We start from the raw sequence: 15712 nt of genomic DNA, 5'->3' as shown, positions 1-15712 counted from the left end.
CTGTAGCCCTCCAGGCTCCTCTGTCCATGAAATTCTCTAGGCAAGAATACTGGAGTGGGTTGCCATTCCCTTCTTCAGGGGATCTTCCCGACTCAGAGATCAAACCTGGGTCTCTTACATCTCTTGAATTGGCAAGTGGGTTCTTTACCATTAGTGCCAAGAAAAGCAAAAAGGAAGTGAAAATATATGGGTTTCCCAGGTGGCGCTAGTGGTAAAGAATCTGCCTGACAATGCAAGAGAAGTAAGAGAACTGGGTTTAATCCCTGGGTTGGGAAAATTCCCTGGAGGAGGGCATAGCAACCCACTCCAGTATTCTCGCCTGGAGAATCCCACTAATAGTATAGTACTGGATTTTTCAGTACTGTTAAGTTTATGTCTGGAGAAGGCGATGGCACCCCACTCCAGCACTCTTGCCTGGAAAATCCCATGGATGGAGGAGCCTGGAAGGCTGCAGTCCATGGGGTTGCAAAGAGTCGGACACGACTGAGCGACTTCACTTTCACTTTTCACTTTCCTGCGTTGGAGAAGGAAATGGCAACCCACTCCAGTGTTCTTGCCTGGAGAATTCCAGAGACGGGGGAGCCTGGTGGGCTGCCGTCTATGGGGTCGCACAGAGTCGGACATGACTGAAGCGACTTAGCAGCAGCAGCAGCAGCAAGTTTATGTCATTCATTTACAAGATGAACTGTCAGCACCCACATCAATACTGGCTTATACGACACAAAACACAGTAAATATTACACATATTACTAATACCATGGAAAGGGAAAAGATAAATTCATATTTATTTTCAGGTATAACAATTGCAACACTGGTAACAAGGAAGCAGCAACATGATTGCTTTATGTTGGTCTAGTGTAACCCATAAATTGCTTCATGGTTGCCTAACCTAAGGGGTTTCCCAGGTTGCTCAATGGTAAAGAATCTGCCTGTCAGGCAGGAGATGAGGGTTTGATCCCTGGGTTGGGAAGATCTCCTGGTGAAGAAAACAGCAACCCATCCCAGTATTCTTGCCTGGAAAATCCCATGGACAAAGGAGCCTGGCGGGCTACAGTTTATGGGGTCTCAAAGAGTCGAACATGACTTAGCAAATAAACAACAAACAATAAGCCTGATCTATATATTAGTGAATGAATTGTTAACAAAAGTTTTATGGTATACAGTATTACAGTCATATTCATAATACAGTATTGGAAATACTGTTACCTTATTTTTAAAAAAACAACACTTACCTGGGATGATAGACTGATATGCAGTTTCTCCAATTGTGAGAGAGAGAAGCACACTGTAAGTAATCCTTTGAAAGCAAAGATATAAAACAGCAAGAAAACTAGCACATTATTATATTATTATATATTATTATATTTTTATTTTTATTTTATTTAATTATTATATATATTATATATATAAAAATATAATATTATATTTTATATTAAATGTCATTGATGCCTGTGTAAGAACAGGCTATCCACTTCAATACAACTCTTGCACATAGATTTTTGTACATTTATTGAAAAAAATCCACGTGGCCTTGTGCAGTTCAAACTCACATTTGTTCAAAGGCCATCTGTATAGAAAATCCTAAAGACATCACCAAACAACTATTAGAACTAATATATAAGCTCAGTACATTTGCAGGATACAAGATACACAGAAACCTGTTGCATTTCCATACACTAAGAACAAACTATCAGAAAGAGACATTAAGAAAATAGTCTAACAATTGCATCAAAAAGAATAAAATACCCAGGAATAAATCTAAGCAAGGAGATAAAAGGCTTGTACTTGGAAATTTTAACTTTGATGAAAGAAATTAAAGACAACATGAGCAAATGGAAAGATATTACATACTTATGGACTAAAAGAATACACGTTGACATGTTGTTAAAATGACCATACTACCCAAGGCAATCCACAGATTCAATACAATCCCTATAAAAATACCAATGGCAGTTTTCACAAAACTAGAACAAATAATTCTGAAATTTGTGTGGAAACGAAAAAGACCCTGAATAGCTAAAACAATCTTGAGAAGGAAGAACAAAGCACAAAGCTGGAGGCATTGTACTTCCTTACTCCTTATACTACACAGATACAGTAGTCAAAACAGCATGGTACTGGCATGAAATCAGACACACAGATCAATGGAACAGAAAAGAGAGCCTGGAAATGAATTCATACTTATATGGCCAGTTAATTTACAACAAAAGAGGCAAGAATATAGAATGGGGAAAAGACAGCCTCTTCAATTAATAGTATTGTGAACCCTGGATGGTTACATGCATGAAGTCAAACTGGCTTACTTTATCAGACCGTATACAAAAGTAAACTCAAAATGGCTTAAAGACTTAACTGTAAGACCTGAAACCATACAACTTCTAGAGAAAAACAGACAGTACACACTTAGAAGAACTAGTTTGGGGTATGTCTTCTCAGGCAAGGGAGGCAAAAGCAAAAATAAGCCAATGGTGCTGTGTCAAACTAAAAAGCACTGGACAGTGAAGGGAAACCCAACAAAACAAAAAGGCAGCCGACCAATGGGAGAATATATTTGCAAACAATACATCTAATAAGGGATAAATATCCAAAATATACAAAGCATTCATACAACTCAGAATAAAAAAAAAAAACAATTAAAAACTGGGAAAAGGGCCTGAACTGATATTTTTTTTTCCCCCAAAAAAGACGTACAGATAGCCAACGGGTACAGGTGTTCAGCATCAATAATCATCAAAGAAATGCAAATCAAAATCACAACGAAATACCACTTCACACCTGTTAGAATGGCTACTATTAAAAAGACAATAAATAACAAGTGCTTCTGTTTAAGTATATAACTAGGCATCGAATTACTAGGTCATAGAGTAAATGTACGTTTTGTTTTCCAAAACTTTCAGTGTCTTTCAAATGGTTATATGATTTAAAATTTCTACCACAGATGTCAAACTCTGATCACTCCACATTGCCATTAACATCTGGTATTGTCAGCATTTAAAAATTTTGTGGGTGTACCGTAATCACTGCACACCATACCATTATGGTTTTAGTTAATATTTTTTCTGATGACTGGGTGTTTTTGTGTGTTTTTTCCCTCACTTGTATCTCTTCTACCTCAATGAAAAGCAAATAAAAGGTCAAAAAGAAAAAAAAAATTAGTAATATTGGAATAGAATACCTTTTTAACCTAGGTATAACAATTTATCATATATATAATCTCAAACCAGTAAGTCGATATCTTAGTACTGAAACCCACAAGGATCTAACATTATAATTGGAAGCTAGATCTACACGTCCTATTACCAGCTCAGTTCAGGTAAGTTCAGTCGATCAGTCGTGTCCGACTCTTTGTGACCCCAGGAATTGCAGCACGCCAGGCCTCCCTGTCCATCACCAACTCCTGGAGTTCACTCAGGCTCACGTCCATCGAGTCAGTGATGCCATCCAGCCATCTCATCCTCTGTCATCCCCTTCTCCTCCTGCCCCCAATCCCTCCCAGCATCAGAGCATAAGTCAACTCTTCACATGAGGTGGCCAAAGTACTGGAGTTTCAGCTTTAGCATCATTCCTTCCAAAGAACACCCAGGGCTGATCTTCTTCAGAATGGACTGGTTGGATCTCCTTGCAGTCCAGGGGACTCTCAAAAGTCTTCTCCAAGACCACAGTTCAAAAGCATCAATTCTTCTGCACTCAGCTTTCTTCACAGTCCAACTCTCAAATCCATACATGACCACTGGAAAAACCATATTATAGGTGATAATATTTTAAAAAGATTCTGCAAGTTATCATCAAAATAAACAGTGAAAATAAAATATAACATTTCTGTATGAGAAAGGAGGTGGCCTAAAATACTGTTATTTACAGTGATTGGAACTGTGCACCTGAAAAACCCAAGAAATACAGAGAATTGTTGGAACCAAGAGGGTTTACCATCCTAATTATAAAGCCTATAGCTTTCCTATATGATAGTAAACACTATTTTAAAAACATAATCACTCAAACAATATTGTTTTAAAGATTAACAAAAAAATAAAAAAAGATTAACAAAAATACAAAATGCCCAGGACCAATGTAAGCACAAGCTGGAATCAAGATTGCTGGGAGAAATATCAGTAACCTCAGATATGCAGATGACACCACCCTGACGGCAGAAAGTGAAGAGGAACTATAAAGCCTCTTGATGAAAGTGAAAGAGGAGAGTGAAAAAGTTGGCTTAAAGTTCAACATTCAGAAAACGAAGATCATGGCATCTGGTCCCATCACTTCATGGGAAATAGATGGGGAAACAGTGGAAACAGTGTCAGACTTTATTTTCTTGGGCTCCAAAATCACTGCAGATGGTGACTGCAGCCATGAAATTAAAAGACGCTTACTCCTTGGAAGAAAAGTTATGACCAACCTAGATAGCATATTCAAAAGCAGAGACATTGCTTTGCCAACAAAGGTCCGTCTAGTCAAGGCTATGGTTTTTCCTGTGGTCATGTATGGATGTGAGAGTTGGACTGTGAAGAAGGCTGAGCGCCAAAGAATTGATGCTTTTGAACTGTGGTGTTGGAGAAGACTCTTGAGAGTCCCTTGGACTGCAAGGAGATCCAACCAGTCCATTCTGAAGGAGATCAGCCCTGGGATTTCTTTGGAAGGAATGATGCTGAAGCTGAAACTCCAGTACTTTGGCCACCTCATGCGAAGAGTTGACTCATTGGAAAAGACTCTGATGCTGGGAGGGATTGGGGGCAGGAGGAGAAGGGGACGACAGAGGATGAGATGGCTGGATGGCATCACTGACTCGATGGACGTGAGTCTAAGTGAACTCCCGGAGTTGGTGATGCTGGCGTGCTGCGATTCATGGGGTCGCAAAGAGTTGGACATGACTGAGCGACTGAACTGAACTGAACTGAATGTAAGCAAAGGTATTAAACTCTACTGATGAACATAAAAATCACTTTAATAATTTGAGGGTTTCCCTGGTGGCTCAGACAGTAAAGAATCTGCGTGCAGTGCAGGAGACTTGGGTTTCATCCCTGGGCTGGGAAGATCCCCTGGAGGAGGGCATGGCTACCCACTCCAGTATTCTTGCCTGAAGAGTCCCTATGGAAAGAGGAGCCCTGGTGGGCTACAGTCCATGGGGTCGCAAAGAATTGGACACAACTGAGCGACTAAGCACAGCAAAAACAGCACATCTTCACATGGATGGACTCAAAATAATACAGATATTGCTCCTCTGTAAGTTCATACACATATCCAGACCCAAGCAAATTCCAGCCAAGTTTTTATGAACTTAGGAAGAAAAAAGATTCTAATACTAATATAGAATCAAATGTGTAAGAATAGCCAGTAGAAGAGTGAACTTTCTTCTAGCAGGTATAATAATCTGTTTGGGTTTTTTTTTTGGCCAGGCTACAAGGCATGCAGGATCTTAGTTCCCCAACCAGGGATCAAACCCGTGACCCCTCACAGTGGAAATGCAGAGCCCTAACCATTGGACTGCTAGGGAATTCCCCAAGAATCCATTAATTCATGTAGGTGCAGAACTGGTACAGGAAGAGGGGTGCCTTGATGGAAGACAATAGAGAGCCAAGACAAAAACCAAAGCATGACTATGAATTGGGACAAAGTAAAGGTAAATTGAAATAACTAGAAAAAAAAATTGGATTGTTCACCAAATAAGGTTAGGACAAATGACTCTATCATCACGTAAAAATGAATTACCTATTACACATCTTACAATAAAAATCTGTGATAGATTAAAGATTAAATGTAAAGACAAAACCAGAAAAGTACCAGAAAAAAAAATGGATAACTATTTGTTAATTTCCGTTAGAGAAGGAATTTAAGGAGGCTGTTTGAAGTATATCATCAAAGCTAGACACTGAAGAGGGAAAAGAATGACCCCTTAAAAACAAAAAACTGCCATATGACAGAAATCTCCTTAAGCAAAATTAAAAAACAAACAATTGGGGAAAACACTTACTGCATATGTGACAGACCAAATGTTAATATCTTCAATGTGTGATTTTGTATGGTTGCTCTCAACTGAAGAGTCCTGCTCAGACTTGCTGAAACATACAAGGGGATTTGCTAGTTTCCATAACTGGAGAGCCCAGGGATGGAGTAGCCTGAGGCTTCCATCATGAGGAAGCCACGTGGGTTGCCTAGAGCCCAGTCCCTCCTGTCCTACCAGCCTAACGATTGCTCCAGCAGAGAAGGTTTTAGAAGGATTTTGACCCAGTTTGGGTCACAGGTCCAACACTGAATAACCCCTGTGGCTGAAGGAAAGTTTCCTTCTCTTTTGCTCCTCTCTCTCTTGTTCTGAGATTCTAGTGTGTTACCCACTGATGTTTCTGGCCAGGCATGGATCATGTGCTGCCCTTGTGGTAGGGAAAGGGGTAGATCAGTGCCACACGAACCACCTGGAATGCATTCTTCCTAATACAGAGTGATTCTGCTATCAGAAGAAGGGAAAAGGAATGCTAAGGGGCAAAAACAGCAGATTTTCACTAACATATAAAGAGTTCTCACAAATCAATAAGAAAGTATCTTCAAAAATCCATGAGAAGCCATAATAATTCACCAGCAATTAAAATTCACTTTTGCTGAGTCCTAATCTTTTATATCTCTGTTGAATGCTCTCTAAGGTTGTAGTTGGCTAATTTGACAAATTGAGCTGTTATAATTTATCACAAGATGCTAATATAAGAAGTTTTCTTTCCCCTTAGGTAACATGTAGATTTTGGGGGCTTTCTGCAGACAACATTTTAATTCAAAGGACTGTCTCCGTTATGAGAATTTTAGGCATGAAAACTAAGAAACAGTCCCTCAGGCAGAATGAATGCTCAAATCTTTATTTCACTAGGGTTCAATAAATCTTTTTTCTTTTATCTTTGATAAGCAAGGAAAGGCCTTGCTCTTAAGATTTTTCTTGAATAACCTATGATTTTCCAGTTATTTTATGTGTGTATTTCTTAAATGAATTCAGGGGTCTAAACTTTACTGATTTTGTTACAAATTTAGTTTGTCACATTGCAAGAAAGATTTGATTATTACTTTTATATAATTAATACTTTTTATAAATTTTTATCTATTAGATTTCAAGTTGCTGCTCTTTTAAAAATATAGGCTGTGTGTTTTAGACCCAAATGAGAGTATTCATAGAAGATAAAAAGTACAAGTTTTGAGAAAACAGAAAGCTTCTATTAAACTTAGAACCCTGAAACTCAAGAAGCCCATTTATTTTGGTTTTTTGGTTGCTTTTAAATTTTGCACATTTTTAAAAGATCTTTTTTTAATGTGGACCATTTTAAAGTCTTTATTGAATTTATTACAATATTGCTTCTGTTTTATGTTTTGCTTTTTTTTTTTGGCCACAAAACATGTGGGATCTTAGCTCCCCAACCAGGGATTGAACACACAACCCCCCTACAATGGAAGACAAAGTCTTAACAACTGGACTGCCAGGGAAGTCCCTTGCACATGATTTTTATGAGAGAAGGAGATAGAGAGGGAACTTATGGCAGGAAGCTAATTCAAGGGAAGCTCTCAAGGTTATACTCCACTGAGTAAATAAAAGTATATGCTCAACACTTTATAAACTGTGTGCTCAGAGGCACTGCTCACCTTCTCTGTGGCTTGGACGCATCATTTATGAACAGGGATTCCAAAAGAATCAACCTCACAGGGTGGTTAGGTGCAATGAATTAAAGTGCTTTGAAAAGCGCCTGGACCCAAATAAGTGTACCTATGCAGTCGGCTTAGACTATTGTTTCATGTCATTTCTAACCATAGCCCAGCCTACCAACAGTTGTGTAGCTGACACTGTTCAGAAGTCCTTGGGAGGTTTCAAAGTACCTCCCAAATGACAGACTGCAGCTGAATAGAGTTGATCAGCTTACTTCCTTGAACTAGAATTCTCTGGAAATAGATGTTTCATCTAAGGATAAAAGAAACGAGCATTACCATTAATCAGAAACATAAAGAGTTCTCAGAGTTCCTTGTTACCTCTCTGTAACCCTCATTCTATGATTTATCCACTGATGTTCTTGTTGTTGCTATTAATCTGTGAACTCAAAGGAGAGCTATGACTTATTTATTCTGTGGGACTATCACAGAGGGGGTCACTGGATATTCGTTGAAGGAATGAATGAATGAATCAGCTAATGAACAAATAATCAAACCGGCATACAGCTCTCCAACCCTCTTATATAAATACCACTCTACTAAGAAGTGTACAAGCCAAGACTAGAAGCCCCAGCGGCGGACTACCTGGAGACCAATGGAACAGGTTTCATCTACTTACAATCTATTAAAAGATCATCCTTCAAAAATCCTTTAAGGTGTCTTAGAAGAGGAAATTCCATCATTATATGTGCTTCAGCCATGAATTTCACAATTTCTTCTTTGAGAAAACATGAAATATTGTACCAACATAGATAAAATCTTTTGACTATTTTTATTGGTCATTCATGCTTATATGCTATTTGTTCTTTTTTTAAGTAGATAAATTAAGATTTTTATTTGGAGTTTCAATATCAAACTCTCAAAAATTAATAGAATGAATATACAGAGAAGTAGAAGGATATAGTGGACCTGAAAAGCACTATAAACCAACTCAACATAATCAAGATTTATACAATTTTCACACAACACTAGAATACAAATTCTATTCAAGTTCCCATAGACTGTAAACTATGAGGCACTGGAACATATCCAGGGACATGAAACAAGATGCAAAAATTTCATGGTCTAAAGGTACTGAAATCATACAGAATCTGTTCTCTTATCACTGTGGAATTATGTTAGAAATCAATATCAAAAGGTATTTGAAAATAACTCATATATTTTCAAGTACAATGTGACATTCACCAACTTCAACTTAGCCACAGAAAGCCTCAGTAAAGTTAGACTAAAGAAAACACAGAGGGTGATTGCAGAGAAGAAAGTATTTAAATGAGAAGTCAGTATCAAATGAAGAAATTAACATTAAAGATACTTAAAATCCCACATAGTTGGAAATTAAATGTCCATGTCTAAACAGTGTATCTAAGAAACCATAACAAGAAAAATTACAAAATATTTGTAAGAGAATAAAAACGAGACCAGAATTTACTGGAATTTGTTGCATACAGCTAAAGTTGCTCAGTGCAATTAAATACACATGCATATATACTATGAAAGATGAAACAGAATTGAAAGGTGGTAACCAAAAGGGAAGAGAAATGAAAAGGATGAGAGGGAAGCAACAACCATGGTTGAGTTTGCTGAATATTTTTCTATGCTGGGAAAAAAATTACCTGATAGATATTCAATATTTGAACAGAATGAATTATCAGTTCAATTCAGAAAATGTTTTAAAGCTTTGATTTTCTTTTGATGCAGTAGGTGAGGTCTTTTGATTTTTTTTTTAAGAAAATAGCTAGTTCAGTTCTGTTTGAATGATCCTTTAGTATCTCTCTGCAGACATCTTGTTTTATTGCACTTCCTTTTATTGACATTTGCAGATACTATGTTTTTTACAAATTGACGGTTTGTGGCAACCTTGCATCGAGCAAGACTATTGGTACCATTTTTCCAATAGCATTTGCTCACTTGTGATCTCTGAGTCACATTTTGCTAATTCTCACAATATTTCAAACTTTTTCATTATTATCATACTTGTTACGGTGATCAGTGATCTTTTATGTTACTACTGCAAAAAGATTACAACTCCCTAAAGGCTCAGAGAATGGTTAGCAATAGCGTTTTTAAATAAGGTATTTACCTTGCTCAGTGGTAAAGAATCTGCCTGCCAATGTAGGAGACACATGTTCAATCCCTGGGTTGGGAAGTTCCTATGGAGAAGGAAATGGCAACCCACTCCAGTATTTTTGCCGGGAGAATTCCATGGACAGAGGAACCTGGCGGGCTACAGTCAGTCCATGGGGTTGCAAAGAGCTGGACATGAGTGAGTGACTAAACAACAGTAACTTTGTTTTTATACATAACACTATCACACACTTAATATATTGCCGTATAATGTAAAGGTAACTTTTACAGGCACTGGGAAACCAAAAAATTCATGTGACTCATTTTATTGTCATATTTAATTTATTGCTGTGGCTTGGAACCAAACCTGCAATGTCTTCAAGGTGTGCCTTATTGCTTTTTTAGTAAAACTTTGCTTATTTCTGGTTGAGTATGATAAGCAGTTGGATTTGGTTCAGCTTGCAGTTCACAAATGTTGTATGTTTCATTCTGGTAAGGCAGTTGTTGTCACTCTTTGGTTTGGCTGATACCTCAAGCTACTGTGAAACTCAGGATTCTCCCCCAAAACTGATATCCCACTTCAGATCAAATGAGGCAGAAGCCTTATATTGGAAGTGTCAGCTGAAGAAACAGCTTTTTCCCTGGGTTCCTGCAGTGAGCGGTCCAGGAGCCCATCACTTAATTCAGAGCTAAAAGAATATAAGCAACGTGTTGGGTTTTTAAAGTGGCAAATGAAATCCTTTCCCTCCAAATTTCAGAATTAATCAAGAAATATCTATAAGCATCAGATAGATGAAGATCAAAACGTCATCTTTATTGCTGGCCTCACTCAATTCACTACCCACTCCAGTATTCTGGCCTGGAGAATTCCATGGACTGTACAGTCCATGAGGTCTCAGAGAGTTGGATACGACTGAGCGACTTTTATGTCACGTCACATCACGTCACTCGATTAGAAAATGTGGTTGGAATCTGTGGCTCAGTAATTGGGTTTTCACATCTAGCCTCTCACTCTCTCCTTCAAGACAAGGTCTTAGGATTGCCCCTTTGTAAAGCAACGTTGACCTGCCCTAGGTCAACGGCAGATAGGGTCCCCATCTCCCATTTGAGAAATCTCATGAGTTCAGACAAATAGAATTGGTTTTCCAACCTGTCTCCAAAAAGGAGATGTCAGGCCCCAGACAACTTGTCCTGTGGATGCAGGAGCAAGAGGAAACGCCCCCTCCAGGCAGACAGACCAGACAGAGAGCCAGGAGCAGCCACGCCAGGCTCAGGCCAACCAGGCAGGTGGCTCCTTCCCCTCGGGGAGCGAGGGGAGGGGAGAAAGGGACCAGCAGGATTAGGGAATAGCTGTCCACTTTCCACACATTTTATCCTTGCCCTTTCGTCTCACGGTTCAAAATAGCACTTTGAAACTTCCATCAGAATTGAGTCCCTGAAAAAAGGTGCCTTCATCCTTCAAAGGAGCCACTCTCCTTGCTTCTAAGTCAGGAAGTCATGGTTGACTTTTTCTAGAAATTCCTGCTTCTATCATGCCTAGCCCCTCCCCAGAGGTCCCTGTCCTTGTCACTGACATCATCCTTAACAACGGAAAGTCTGCTACATTTTCCTGCTAAGAATGGCCCCTTTCCTGCTCGCCTACAAGTCCATGTGGTAGTCACCCATTTCAAGGCGTTTTTCTCTTTGTCCAAACACCTGCCCTCTATTCAACACACCCATTTCAGAAGCTCTGGTCTCCACAAAAGCCTGGGATGACTTGGATAATTTTCTGAGCACTTACTGTAGTCAAAGCCTGTCTCAGAAGCCTTAGTAAAGGTAGGGAATTTGACTGTTTCCTGTATATACTTGTTTTCTCTATACATACTGAATATAAAACCCGAAATGCTGAGGCTGTCATTGATTTTATTGTCATGTTATGTTGATCAAGATGCCTGTGAGTTCTTGGGCTGCTAAATTCATACATTTAACTCTTTCAATTATTTATTCACTTACTAATCTTTATGGAGTATGCTTGGCCCTCTGCTGAACCCTGGGGTTATAGACAGAAAAAATTCTCAATTCCTATCTTTGGGAATTCAGTCTGGGTGGAGGAATGGACATATAGATATTTTACAATATAGCCCAGGAAGTTGAATTGTAGAGGCACATGGACTCCTGTGTTAGCATTCTGCCCTAGGGTGAGAGATACTTGGGTATCATTGAATCAAAGTAAGGTTGCAGGGTGAGGGGGGCCTCCTACGGTCAAGATGAGCCATTTTGGCAGGGTCTGGTCTTCTTCAGTGTGAAGAAGAGCAGTGTGTGCCCCAGGAATTGTGAAAGGCAGGTTGGGCCCAGTCTGTGGAAGGCTTTGTAAGACAGAAGGAGCTTAAACTTCATTCTGTAAGCAACAGGAAGCCAGCAGAGATTTTAAGCAGAGGTGTAACTCCATCAGCTTTTTATTAGGGAGATAACTCTGGATCGGATGGATGGGATTCATTCTTAGAAAAGTTAATCCTTCCAAGGCAACAAGCACTTGGCTGCTGAGAAGCCTGGCTTTTTGCTTAGTGTTTGGAGGGTCTCGAGCGATATTGATGTAATTGAGCTTTTAGCAAAAAAGATGAAATCGTAATAGCCAATATGTCTAAAATGAAAAGAACGTGATTTGCCTTATAATAATGTACCCCCCTTAAAAAATAAATCTTTAATTCAACCTATGAATCTTTAATGCCAAGAACGCAGCATAATACTTTGAAATTGAAACTTGAGATACAGGCATGGCAAAAAATCAGTCCTACAGTGGGTTTGGGGCGTGCACATTGAGAAGTATGAACTATTGACACCTCCTGGTGGCAGCAGATGTGTGCTGTTTGCTCGGTCAAAACAAGAGGGAAATGAATCAAAGGCATTAAAAATAAATAACGCTGGCAGCCCAGAAGGAAGGGATGGGAGGATGAAATGGCCCGGGTCTGGGGGCCAACCTGGCGGAGACCTCTGCCTATTGGAAGAGAGAGGGATGGCAGAGAGAGGCCTCGAGTGATCAGGGCCAGCTGCCACTGCTCCTGGTGAGAGGGGCTGAGTAAGGGCGCTTCTGACAAATTTAAAACCAAAAGGTAGATTACTGAGATTGGTGTTCCAGAATGTCCACTGGCAGTTTTTAAAGGAAATTGTTTTCACTTTTCAGTTCTAAACACCCAGCCTCATAAATGCTTTCTCCATAGTAACCCCTTTCAGGTCTATAAGCACTTTTTAACCTTCTCAAGACCCTTTCACATAAAGGGTTGTATTTAATATAAAAGGAAAGAACCTGTCCTCCAGGAAAAAACCACCCAGAGTCATTGCATTTCTCACTTGTACATTATTTAAAAAGGCACAAAGACATTAACTGTGACAGCTTGAATACCAAAACACAAAAGCCGATCAAATGCATCTTAGATGGACACGCTTACCTACTCCCAGTGGAAAAACATGAGAAGGACCAAAAAAGCAGCATCATGGTTCCTGATTCATTCCTGATACAGAAATAGTTCAGAACTGAGATGGGAGGATCCAGGGTCCAGGTTTAATTATCACTGGCTGGATGACGTAGGACATGTCCTTTTCTTTCTCTCAGCCTCAGTTTCCCTCTAGGTAAAGTGTGAAGATGGGCTACAAAAGATCTTTAGCATCTAGCGGATGTTGGGCAGGTTTGTGACTTTCATGCATTCTAAGCACTTTTGCCTTTTCATACTGTTCATGGGATCTCAAGGCAAGAACACTGAAGTGGTTTGCCATTCCCTTCTCCAGTGGACCACATTCTGTCAGACCTCTCCACCATGACCCGCCCGTCTTGGGTGGCCCCACGGGCATGGCTTAGTTTCACTGAGTTAGACAAGGCTGTGGTCCTAGTGTGATTAGATTGACTAGTTTTCTGTGATTATGGTTTCAGTGTGTCTGCCCTCTGATGCCTTCTTGCAACACCTACCATCTTACTTGGGTTTCTCTTACCTTGGATGTGGGGTATCTCTTCACAGCTGCTCCAGCAAAGCGCAGCCGCTGCTCCTTACCTTGGACAAGGGGTATCTCCTCACCTCAGCCCCTTCTGACCTTGAATGTGGAATAGCTCCTCTAGGCCCTCCTGCGCTCGCGCAGCCACTGCTCCTTGGAAGGGGGGTTGCTCCTGCCGGCCGCCACCCCTGGTTTCGGGCATGGGGTATGTCCTCTCGGCTGCCACCCCTGGCCTCGGATGTGGGGTAGCTCCTCTCAACCATTCCTGAGCCGTCACAGCCTGGCACTCTCGGCCGCTGCCTCTGACCTTGGACGTGGGGTAGCTCCTCTCGGCAGTGCTAAGAGGAACTCCCCAGGTCAGTAGGTGCCCAATATGCTACTGGAGATCAGTGGAGAAATAACTCCAGAAAGAATGAAGGGATGGAGCCAAAGCAAAAACAATACCCAGCTGTGGATGTGACTTGTGATAGAAGCAAGGTCCGATGCTGTAAAGAGCAATATTGCATAGGAACCTGGAATGTCAGGTCCATGAATCAAGGCAAATTGGAAGTGGTCAAACAGGAGATGGCAAGAGTGAACGTTGACATTCTAGGAATCAGCGAACTAAAGGGGACTGGAATGGGTGAATTTAACTCAGATGACCATTATATCTACTACTGCGGGCAGGAATCCCTCAGAAGAAATGGAGTAGTCATCATGGTCAACAAGAGAGTTCAAAATGCAGTACTTGGATGCAATCTCAAAAACGACAGAATGATCTCTATTTGTTTCCAAGGCAAACCATTCAATATCACAGTAATCCAAGTCTATGCCCCAACCAGTAACGCTGAAGAAGCTGAAGTTGAATGGTTCTATCAAGACCTACAAGACCTTTTAGAACTAACACCAAAAAAGATGTCCTTTTCATTATAGGGGACTGGAATGCAAAAGTAGGAAGTCAAGAAACACCTGGAGTAACAGGCAAATTTGGCCTTGGAATATGGAATGAAGCAGGGCAAAGACTAATAGAGTTTTGCAAAGAAAATGCACTGGTCATAGCAAACATCCTCTTTCAACAACACAAGAGAAGACTCTACACATGGACATCACCAGATGGTCAACACTGAAATCAGATTGATTATATTCTTTGCAGCCAAAGATGGAGAAGCTCTATACTGTCAACAAAAACAAGACTGGGAGCTGACTGTGGCTCAGATCATGAACTCTTTATTGCCAAATTCAGACTGAAATTGAAGAAAGTAGGGAAAACCACTAGACCATTCAGGTATGACCTAAATCAAATCCCTTATGATTATACAGTGGAAGTGAGAAATAGATTTAAGGAACTAGATCTGATAGATAGAGTGCCTGATGAACTATGGAATGAGGTTTGTGACACTGTACAGGAGACAGGGATCAAGACCATCCCCATGGAAAAGAAATGCAAAAAAGCAAAATGGCTGTCTGGGGAGGCCTTACAAACAGCTGTGAAAAGAAGAGAAGTGAAAAGCAAAGGAGAAAAGGAAAGATATAAACATCTGAATGCAGAGTTCCAAAGAATAGCAAGAAGAGATAAGAAAGCCTTCCTCAGCGATCAATGCAAAGAAATAGAGGAAAACAACAGAATGGGAAAGACTAGAATCTCGTCAAGAAAATTAGAGATACCAAGGGAACATTTCATGCAAAGATGGGCTCAATAAAGGACAGAAGTGGTATGGACCTAACAGAAGCAGAAGATATTAAGAAGAGGTGGCAAGAATACACAGAACTGTACAAAAAAGATCTTCACGACCCAGATAATCACGATGGTGTGATCACTCACCTAGAGCCAGACATCCTGGAATGTGAAGTCAAGTGGGCCTTAGAAAGCATCACTACGAACAAAGCTAGTGGAGGTGATGGAATTCCAGTTGAGCTATTCCAAATCCTGAAAGACGATGCTGTGAAAGTGCTGCAGTCAATATGCCAGCAAATTTGGAAAACTCAGCAGTGGCCACAGGACTGGAAAAGGTCAGTTTTCATTCCAATCCCAAAG

Source organism: Bos indicus, chromosome 18 (assembly GCF_029378745.1).
Source record: "Bos indicus isolate NIAB-ARS_2022 breed Sahiwal x Tharparkar chromosome 18, NIAB-ARS_B.indTharparkar_mat_pri_1.0, whole genome shotgun sequence".
Lineage (NCBI taxonomy): Eukaryota > Metazoa > Chordata > Mammalia > Artiodactyla > Bovidae > Bos > Bos indicus.
The sequence above is the reverse complement of the archived record's forward strand: the minus strand, read 5'-3'. Positions refer to the sequence as shown.